Here is a 12,034-nt window from a genome sequence, read left to right as displayed (position 1 = left end):
GTAGATACATTGTAGATACATTGTAGATTCATTAGCAGATTCATTAGTAGATACATTGTAGAGACATTGTAGAGACATTGTAGTTACATTATAGATCTATTAGTAGATACATTGTGGTTACATTGTAGAGACACTGTTGATACATTAGTAGACACATTGTGGTTATATTGTAGATACATTGTAGCTACATTAGTAGCTACATTGTGATTACATTGAAGATACATTAGTAGATACATTGTAGACACAATGTAGATAATTAGTATCTATGTTGCACTGTAGATACAATGTAGATACACATAGATATATATTGTAGATACAATGTAGATACATATAGATGTATTGTAGCTACAATGTAGATACATATAGATATATTGTAGATACAATGTAGATACATATAGATGTATTGTAGCTACAATGTAGATACATATAGATATATTGTAGATACAATGTAGATACATATAGATGTATTGTAGCTACAATGTAGATACATATAGATATATTGTAGATACAATGTAGATACATATAGATGTATTGTAGCTACAATGTAGATACATATAGATATATTGTAGATACAATGTAGATACATTAGTAGATACACTGAGTTCAGTGGAATTTGACTTCTCCTGTCCCAAGAGTTGTGATACTTTTACTCATACATCACTGTCTCCAGGCATTGTATCAACATAGGAAAATAATTTCTCCCTTTTGAACGTGAATAAATTCAGTGCACCCTGTGATACAACAACCAGCTCAACACACTAATCATCATGCAGGAATCTACCTTTACAGATCAATTCAATTCAGAGAGAGCTGCAACACTCATGTGCATGTTTCTCACTAAGAAGACAAATGCCAGCAAGCTTGATGAAATTAGAGACAGCAGTTTGGTTCTGTGAGTTATCAAAGTAGAGTTAATCTGTTCCAGTTTAGACAGTTTTAGCCAATAGGTTCAGAACAAAGATGAATTCTTACAAAATTCTGACAAACTGATATTACCTGTTTATAGAACTTCAATTAATCCACATCAGCAAATGTCAGAATCATGAAGGAGATATTTCCAAGTTTGCTTCTGTGGGTTTAATGTTAATTTTCACCTTGAACTTCTGCTGTGTAGTATTTTTGAAAAAAAAATTAATAAACTAAAAACAATCTAGAGAACAAGATTTCACTTAAAGATGCCAATTGTAAAGATTATTTTTAAATTAGTTTCCTGGTGTGAGACTACTTTGGGGAGCTGACTCATGTTCATCTTGTTGAACCATGGACTTGTGCATATCCACTTTTTTAATTTCCTGTAAAGCAGGTAATGCATCAGACCCACAGACTCTGCTACAGGCTGGAAGGTATGAATTAAAAATTGAGGCAAAAAACCAATTTAATACTTTTGTCTGATCTCTGTCTTTGTCACTAGTGTCTCTGCTGCACTGAGCCCTGAACCTACATTTGCAAGAGCCACTTTTGCTGCCAGTGTACTCACAGAAGTCCTTTTTCTTACATCCCTAGTGACTTTCACCCCTGTTTCAGCATTTCTCTGTATGCTAAGGCAAAGTCTGTATATTCCTCCTGCATTGCCTGTTCCTGCTTCCACCTCCTTTGCTTCCCTTTCCCATTTGAGGTCAGCCAGGTGTTGTTCTTCATCCATCCCAGCCTTCTGTCGTGCTTGCTTGACTTTCTGCATGTTGGGAGGTCCTTGTGATTTGAAGGAGCTGCTTTGGAGATCAGTCTGCTCTCCTGGGCTGTTGACATTAACACCCCATGCTTCCATATCAACAGTGAGATCACATTGCTGATTCAACTGTGCAGGGGAAACAACAACTGCAGAAATGCAGCCCAATCCAGGACTGTCACACCACAGCAGCAAAATCTTAAAAAAACTCCCCAAAACCAACCTCCAAAAACTCACCAAACTCAGACAAAAGAAACCCCAAACAAACTGAAGCTGCCTGCCAAAGTGGATCACTGCAGTGCTTTTTGTTGGTCTTACATACACTGTTCATCAGTGTGTCATGTGGTGATTTCTGTTTCAGATACAAATTATATTACATTGTACCGTGTTGCAACAAAATGTTAGTAAGGAAATTGGGGAAAATACCTGATTTAACTGACTTGCATGACAAAGACTACCCTTTTCCATGAGTCGAATGAGAGTACATCCCACTAGAGGGCCCTCACTGCACGTGGAATGGAATCTGACTTCAGCACTACTGGATCTTTTATTGATTTTTCAGGTTAAAGATGGGCTTTGGTTTACTTAAGAAATATATTGTAGTGCATCAGTGTTCTGGATAGGATCCCGTCTGGAATATATAATTAGTTTTGTGACTTCATTTTCAGAGGAATCATGCTGATCCAACTGAGTTATTTTTAGTCTGTGAACATGAACATTTTGGATAATTCCTAATTAAGTTAAATATCTCACGTAAATTCATATTTCCCTGAGATCAGTAGGAATCAGATTAGTCCAAAATTGTTATTTGATGGGTTCTGCTGATATCACTAGAGTATTTTTTTGTGGGGACTTATGTTTACATGTGCTGGCCTTTCTCCTGTGCAGACAACCCTGCTATCTTCCTACCTCAGAGCCTGAAAGCATATTTTACTGAAATAGACTTGTGATGAACAATGCTGTTTTCATCTCTATCAGCATCCAAACAGCAACTGTTCCTGTTTTTCACTTCAACACTGTTTAAAAACTTGTAAATAAGAAACATTAAGAATTAACCATCATTTCTACATAACTGCACTGTGCTATCAACAGCATTTCAAGAATACAGGTTGTGCTCTTCCCTACTGAAGAGAAAATGTATGTATGTCTGTAAAGGAATGTAGGCACAAGAAGTGCAGGCAGGTGCTTTTCAAAGTGGACTGTAAGTTCTATTACAGACAAGATTTGGCCCTGCTTCTCTTCTCTGTAGTAACCAGTCTTTCTTAAGAGAAGTATGTCCAAAATGTAACTAATTTAGATCTGGGAATATCTGCTTGGAGTGCCATATTGCTTCCCTTACCCAAGGGAAAACTCTCTCTCCAGTCTAGCCCTTGGCCTGTGCTCTCTCTTCTTTTGCCATTGTCTGGGTATGTTTGGAACAACCTTTACACTGAACCATGTTTTACCCTTATGTTGCTTTTGGTTCCAACCTCCTTATTCACAGACTTTCTTTCTTCCAACTGACAGTTTTCAAATATTTTTCTCTTGTTCTCTGGAAACTCTAGTTGCTATAGAGACACCTGATGATTACAGAGACAGCGACTACCTTTGTTAGAGCCTCAGTTGCTATAGCAATGACTGTTGGCTCTGGGTTCAATGAAATCTGCTACATGGTTCATGCCCTTTTACACAGCAATACAGCTTGTAAAAGCTTCTTTTAATTGTTATGCTCAGTAATGAGACTGTGAGCCAAATTCTGTTCTAATTGAAGTCAGTGGGAGTTTTGCCATTAGCTTCAGTGAGACCACAGTTTGATCCTAAACTCCCCAGTCCATAAATAACAAAAGGAATCTACTTTCAGCACAGTGGCAAACAGAGTAGGGCTTCATTCAGTCAGGAACAGCTGAACCTGGTAACAAAGCTTTGATGTCTTTGACTGTATTTTAGTAAAGTCTGACTTCGATGATAATCTTTTGTATATTATCAAAATTCTGTGAATCCTCTAAATGGTCAGTTCTCAGATGAAAAATGTCCTGGTCCTTGTGTGTGTGTGTGTGTGTGTGCGTATTCTTTTAAATAGAAGAATTGTAAACCAAAAATGTAATCTTTTAAATACTTAGATAATTTGGTTTTCTTCAAGGAGAAATGTTTCCCTATTGTTCCTTTGTGGAAATAGTGACAAGAAAGTAAATGTTTTCAAGGAGATATCATCACTTCACAGAAGAGGTATTCCTACTGAAAAGGTAGATATAATGCTGCTCTTCCAAAGGACATTATTTCTTGGCAGTCTCCCTGAATTAATTGTTTTTTGACACTATGGGAACGACCTCTGAAGAATGTCTTAAAGTCAACTTTGCCTTTGAGCTATTTCTATTTTATTTAAGGTACCCACGTGATAGATTTAAAGTTGTGGGAATCCAGTTCAAGTAGAAGTTGAGACTGGGAAGCACTGTATTTAATGTGTCCTTCTGTATGTGTTTGTTTTGTTAGGTTATACCCACATTATCAAATATCATGACTGTTGGAGTCACTTGTGCCTTCATCTGGCAGCCTCTTCAGGAACTCATTACTGTGCTCCTGTTTATCCACTGTTTTTGTGAAGCTATGGGAAAATCTGCTGTGAGTTTGTGTCAAAAGAACAGGACTTCTCCCCTCCGATCCCCTCAATAAGGTCTAAGTTACAGACAAGATTATAAAATGTCTAATTTTCAGTATGCTCCGAATAACAGCTCTGACACAGCCACTTCAACAGCTGCTGCAAAATTAAAAACCTCTTACAGACTTCTACCATGCATGCTTTGTATGAAAATCTGCTCATTTTAAGCAGCCATGACTCAACAAAAGAAAATCAAGAAAGTCATTGAACCCCTTCTAAAGAATGGACAGAATGGAGTTTTTAATTTGCCAACGGCAAAATCTGAAATGGAGAAACACTGCCATTACAAAAGAAAAACTCAAGTCACACCTTGTATCAGCACATCATGTACAAATTTCTACTAGAGACACTCCCCAGGTCCTGCCAGATACACGCAGAACTCTGTGTGTACTCCCATGCTTTTGGTGTGCTTACTGCTCTGTAGCATTTTTTTGGACCCAGCCCAAGACTCAGAGAGAATCCAGACTCACTTCTCTCTCCTTTCCCTTCATATGATTTCCTTAAAATTTGGCATTTCTTCTTGCTGCAACAGTCTTTTTTTTTTTTTTTTTTTTTTTTTGTGTGTGTGTGTGTGTTTCTCTTTCTTCTGCTCTCCAAAGATAAGCTGTGGAAGACTCCTACAGTGAATCATAAACAAAATCCTCTCATGAATTCTCTGGTGATCATTCTCATCTGCTGATCACAGTCCATTTAGGCATTTCTTTGATACAACCCCTTTGGTCAAACTAGTTTTGTTTATGCATGTTAGGGTTTTTGTGAGGAGAGGCTCGTGAATTGTCAACAACTGTCTATTATGAATCCTCTGCAATTATCTTTTCAAATTTCTGATCAATTTAGCACCACAAAATCAAAATGAAAGAGTTTGAAGGGACTTCAGGGGCCTTCTGGTCCAAAGTCTGAGCCAGCTCAGATCAGGCTCCAAATTGCTCAATGTTTTTATATTTTCAACATACTCTTGTTTTTATTCTGGGTCTTTAAATTGCAGGTATAAATGAGAGGAAGCAAACAAGATCTGCTTACAAATAATGTTAGAATTTTGAGTTATGTATACAAAAGCCCATTTATAATGTAGAGCTGGAATTCAAAAGTGGTTCATAAAACCTCATCGTACTCAAAGCATCTTAATGTTGACTATTGCATTTTCATTCCTCTGTCAGTTTGGACACAGAATAACATTAGAACTATTGTATTTGCTAAAGTCTCACTTTCCTAGGCTTTACATGAACATTTTCCACCAGCCAGTTATGGAAGACACAGGAGACTGAAATACTGAAAATTCTTGGGGGGCATTAATTTTGGGGAGATTTTCAACTTTTCAGGAAAGGACTTAGTGAATTGTGTACTGAATAACCTGTTCTATTTCTGAGGCATGTGAGAAATTTTGTCCTGTCTTCTAATATGCATACACAATGTACTTTGGATTATTCACATAGTCTGCTAGGATGTCTAGTGCATTCCTGTATGATTTATGGCCAAATTATACTCTGGTATTTGAAAGAGAGATATTATTTTCCATATCCTTCTAGAAAGAATTCACTATCTGAAATGAGCAGCAAATAAACTCAAAGCTATGGTTGTTGTTAGATGAGGAGGAACAGATACTAATTCCCTGTCTGAGGATGTTCTTTCCATCCATGCTCTATGTTAAAACTTAGAGCAGTTCTCTGGCCTGGTAGGAAGGAAAACTACAGGGGCTCACCATCCCAGTGTGCTAAAGGCTTGGAAGAAAGCTACATTTGTGTGTCTTCAAATCACACATATTTTCTGACAAGTGCTCCTTAAGTGCTCCACTGATTAACCAGTGCACTTCCAGGATACTGAGACTTCAGTGGATGTTCACGTCTCTCACAGCTTAGATGCTTTTTAGGGGAAAAAAGCATTTTTGCTCAACATCCTTAAAAGTAAATGAAGACAATTTTAGGATAAATTAGCTAAATATCCTAGACAGAAAGAGACAGGAAGTTATTCAAGCTGAGCCAGCACTTGTGGCATTTCTGCTTTGCTCTCAAACTTGCTGTTAACAGTGTTCTTTATCCATGTTGTTGTCCAGTTGTCTTCTTCTCTTGCCAGTTGTCTTCTGCCTCAACTGCAGTCCAGGAGAAACAGTTGTTCCTTATGAGGCAGCTCTAGCAAGATGAAAGAAAAAGGGTGTTGAGCTTAGATTTACATACTGTTGTTCCTTGACTGCTCTCCTCTAGAGCACAGCTTGAATTGTCCCATGAAGAATGTTCCCTCCAGGACATCTGGAGGTCTAAACCTGGGAACACTCTACCTGCTGAGCACAGCTCTCTAGGTTCACAGAAGAGAGCAGGATAGGTCCTCACCTGTGGGAAACAAGTTTCTATAAAGTGAGAAGAGCCATAAATAAGGGATTATTAGATCAGTATCTCACAGCAGTCTTTTTTTTATTGTTTGTTTTAGTATCAACAAAGCCCAGAACTTTTATGCATTCACATATTCTGTCACTCCAAAGAAAAATTAATTAACTGGTCTTGGAAAAGAGGAAAAGTTGGGACTTCTTGACTGGTTGTTTTTTACTGGATGTGGAGACAGAACACTTATAAAGCATCACTCCTATTATTGCTTCCATCTTTTTCCCAAATTCTAACTGTATAGAGAAATAGTCTTTGAATGGAATTCTTCATATATTTCACAATATTCCCCATGGGAAAATAAAACAGAGTATCTTTGGAGTGTTAAATGAGATATATTACATCATAAAACATTTGTCACGTTCATGTGCAAGCTTAAAGGTTCTGTTTGTGACCCCAGAAGACTCTGCCAGCAAAGCACAGGGTATTTTGTTTGGTTTTGAACATGGTCCATTGCTGAGAGATACACTGTGGTTGAGCAAACACTCAGTTATTAGCTCTGAGAGAAAGTAATTTCTTGAGTTACATTTACATCTTGCATAGTGATTAAAGTTTAGGGGTTTTAAAATAATTAAGACTGAAAATGCCATTATCTGACTTTGAGAGTTGTTCCTCTATTCAGGAATTACAGATTTCAAAATATAATGTTAACATTTGGAATGTGGATATCATAATGATTTATAATGATAGGTATTTCTCATGTCTTAAAATAGTAGAAGAAAAGGGAGAGTATGTTAGTATTCTGATAACACAATGGGTGGCATTTTCCCAATGCAAGTTCAGATTTCAAAATCTCATTTTAAATCCCCCATAGAAATCAGTTCCCTGAAATTTAATAGTTCACATCTCACATAAGAGAGATGTTTAGAAAAAAAGTCAGAAAAAATGTTTTAATACATTATTTAAAATTACTATTATGTCACTCAGCATATCCCCAAAATGAAATACTGTATACTGAGAAATACCTTTTACTACATGGCTTTTCTTTTTTTTAAAAAGAAAGTGGGTCGTGTAACTTGTCATGTGATATTTCAAAAGATATACAGCATTTAAAAAGGTAGAATGAGATGTCATCTTAAACTGAATTTCATAGCAGGCAAATAGAGGAATATTTGCATACCAAATGGGAATTGGCAAATTTACATGTCCTTCCTTAATATTTTCAGAATTTACCTTAAAGTTAAAATTTTGTAAAGGAAAATAGTCCAATTTCTGATATTGCAAGAACCTCTTGAGACCATCCTGAAGTTTAGCTCTCATTTGCAATGGATGGGAGGGAGCCATGAGAATAGCTAATCAGATAAACAATGTATTTTAAACAGACCTTTTGCTCTGGAATCAAATCTTGAGCTAGCCTGATTAGCCATCTGCTCAGCCATAAATGATTGTTGTTCTGTTTCAGCCCAGCTTTTGCTTTCTGTGCAATCTAAACCTAATGTAGACATATTTATTTTGCAGTTCATATAGGTGATACTGCCATAAAAACAACCAATTCTCTGGTTACTTGTGTTGTGCCATTCAACCTGGATTCTTTATAAAAATAAATCCCATTTGATATTTTTACACATTAATTTAGACACTTTAGGCCTTTATTTCTTTTAAATACTAGCTGACATGGTTAAATAGCGTATGTGCTTTGTCCTAAGAAAGCAGTGAAATTACTTAAATAGTCCAAACATCTTCCTGTAAGTAAGATAACATTTTCAAAAGTGCTGTAAATAATGGATTTTGTTTCCAGCACTCCTATCTGTAAACAAAAATTATTCCTTTGAGCTTCATTACAAAGCAAACAGAAGTCAGTGCAGTGTTATTTAATGGGGAAAAAAGATATTTATTTCTTAAATACAAGCAAAACTGTTGGCTTTTGTAAATAGGATTTTTTTCAATCCCACTCCTTTTCACATGGTATCATTTTCTTACAAAACCCCAAACAAACAAAAAAACAACAACAAAAACCAGTCAGTGATTAAGAAATATTGAAGGAAAAATGTAAAAGGGCTTCTGAAATGAAACTACTTCTGAACAAGTCAACATGTAATTTTCCTTCTTGCTCTCCTTGAGACACTGGGCAACTGTAACAACTCATGGTAATACCTCTGCAAAGAAACTGGGAATTGGCCCCATCCTTCTTTCATGAAGAGGCAGAAACCATTTCCTCCAGGGCAGTCATTTTGTCTTGGAAGAAAACTCATACAGGAAGGAAAGGCAAACTCAGCTAGTATGCAGAATTGAGGAAAAACTCAGAGTCCTCAATACTGAGACTGGAGATGGAACTGGAAGAAGACAGCAGTATGGATCCTGCAAACCAAGAGAAAATACTGTCCCAAAGCACACAGGTGTTAGGAAGATAATTCTCAAACAATGGGGGAGGTATGTGTGTGTGTGTGTCCCAAAGCACACAGGTGTTAGGAAGACAATTCTCAAACAATGGGAGAGGTATGTGTGTGTGTGGGGGGGTTTGTTTCCTCTTTAAACCTACAGTGACTGTCTCAGGGTCTGTGATGCTTTATTTTTCCAAAATTGATCTTTTTGCTCGAACAAACTCAGGGTGAAAATTGCTAATAAAAATATAAAACTGATGAAATCTACTTCTAAAAGCCAGGTCTGAGGGATGGGACATCTGAATTCCCTGCCTGACTTTGCCACGTACTTCCCATAGGGATGTTATCTTTTATGTCTTGCTGTGAGATATAATTTCCTCACGTTTATGAATCATTTTGGGATTCCTGAGTAGTTAATCTACAAGTGTTCAGTGGTGTTACTGAAGAATTGCCAAGTAATTCAGCATTTTCCACATCCAGCTACATAGGGGCTTAATATTTTGATGCCATCATGCACAACCCTTTATTTGGATACCCTATTGAGGAAATACTGTCAATAGCTATGTGGGAGACACATCTTTTCTTTCAATTCCCCTCAGTTTCAGTCCCATTTGCAGAAAACTAATGTGTCCTTGTTCTCTAAGAACTAAACTATGGAGTAGAACTTATGTACCTTCATTTTTAAGTTAGTTCCACAGTGCACAGAGATTTCCATGGGAAAATGACATTTCTAAAACTGCAGACTCATGGAAAAGTGGAATCTTTCCTGTAAGAGTACGAAATTATGGTTGTTAGATGTGAGTGTATACCATTTCTTTGTGTGCCTCTGCAGTGTGAGATGTCAATTGACTCCACTGAACAATATTATATCATAAACAGGTTGGAGGAGAGCCTTCTGTTCCCTTGAACACTCAATAGTGTACTGAGGAAGATGAAATCAACACCAGTTAGTGCCATGGTGGAAAAACTAGAATGGAACCTTTGTATTAGAAGGTATTTTTCAGAACAGCAGACCTGGCTACTTGGCATATCTGAACACATAATGCTTTTACTAAAAATTCTGCAGTCTTTTTTCCTTGTAGCATTAATGTCTAGGAAACAAGACTTTCATCAGCAACAGCAGCATTTAGCCACATATTCCAAAAATTTCATTAAAAAACCCAAACTGTTGCAGTGAGTTGGTTCTCTGTCCTGTCCCTGCTGGAGACCTAAGGTTGCATCCTGAGTTGAGTCACAAATGAAGGAGTAATTTCATGCCAGTCACCATCTGTGCAGCATCCCAGCACTACCACACATTCTAGTATCATTCTGAATGCTATGAAATCAAAGTTATAAAGACATGCATCCTTGCCTCAGCACTGAGATGAACTGACAGAGCTGCTTGGGAACACTTAAGCATGCGACCATGATGGTTCATTCTGTTACTGCTTCACTTATTGAAGGCAGATTCTCATCTCTCTTGCATCTGAGGAAATAAGATCACAATTTGGCCCCATAATAGTGAAATAACTCATTTGCTAGCTAATGCCCTATTCTGTTAAGCACCAATATACCAACCAGTCCCAGATATAATCCCCTACTTATTGTTTTAATCCTTATACACTTTCAAATGTGCTTCCAATGTTGGAGATTTTTTTTTCCTGCATGGAAATATAATTACATCTTTAAGTTTGGACCATGAAACATTTGCATCTGGCATGGGTGACTTTGATACCTACAGATAGGTTGCATTAAGCTGACTTTGCTGCTGCAAACTGACAGGGCTTACAATTATGCCGTCACTGGATCTGCAGAAGCAGAGCAGGGAAGCAGCATTTGTGAGACTGCTCTGTGCCAGATGGCACACCACGGCAGAAAAATCTATTTGAGCCCTTGTGTTCTTGCATTATAACCAGCAGATTGTCAGCTGGAGTAAAGTACAGAAAGTATGTAATTTAACTGACCTTGTCTCTGTAGGAATTTTCAGAACCAGAGGATAAAACTATTGATGTCTTGACTTGGTGAGGCCATTTCCTTTTTTCTTCTCTCCCTCACATGAGATGTATCAGTGATTGATAAGGACTGCTGCAAAGCTTCCTCTGAAATGTGAATGATTTGTGCACTTGAAAGACATGTCATTTGAATAAAATCACACTCTGTAATACTGCTGCTCAATCCTATGACCTCAGATACCTAAAAGTAAGTTTCTACAGATTGCAAATTACAAAGCACAGCTCTATTCATTTTCATGGTTACATGCTAGAACCCATTTATTTTCAGACTGTGATCTTGTTTTAACTTCAACCTTCAGACACAAAATCAGACTGCTCTGTAATTCATCTGCAAACTTCCCTGGATAAACCACTTCAGTCTGAAGACCCAAAGCACATTGTCCCCTAACATGGAGTGGCCAGTAAGCTCCAACCTCTCAGCTGAATTTCCTGTGGCTGTGATCTACTTAAACCACAGCTATGTGGACATAACCAACCTTTCTGAATGTCTGAGGCATAATTAGCTATGAGACTCCTTACTCTAGTCATCCTTATTATGAGATCTGCAAACACGTAGGCCTTGTTATTGTGTCCATGTGCAAAGCAGGGTTAGCACTGTATGTTTTTCCATATGTGAAACTGTTGGCTGAAGCAAAAACTAGCTAGAACTGGCTTTTAACTTACACCAACTTGACAGCAATTTGTTTATTTCTCAGCAAAGCCTCAATAGAGTGTTAAGCAGATGACTGTATATATCAAAGCCATTTTCCTACTTCCAGTGTATGTACTATCGTAACATGAAAAGATGGGTTACATTTTCATGAGCTTCAGTATCCTAGACCAGAAAGGACTACTAAATCATACAGTTTGGTGTCTTCCAGGCTGCATACAATTAAATTTCAGACAGTTACTCCTTCATTAAACTAAACCCATTGCTTAATCAGCCATCAGTTTATTCTGCAATTGTGAACTGGAAAAATCATAGAATCACAGGTTAATTTAGGTTGCAAAGGATGTCAGAAGATCATCTAGTCCATTTCCCTGATGAAAGTATGTCCAGTGTGGGCTGC

Source organism: Acanthisitta chloris, unplaced genomic scaffold (assembly GCF_000695815.1).
Source record: "Acanthisitta chloris isolate BGI_N310 unplaced genomic scaffold, ASM69581v1 scaffold40231, whole genome shotgun sequence".
In the NCBI taxonomy this organism is placed as follows: Eukaryota; Metazoa; Chordata; class Aves; order Passeriformes; family Acanthisittidae; genus Acanthisitta; species Acanthisitta chloris.
This window is presented reverse-complemented; position numbering follows the sequence as displayed.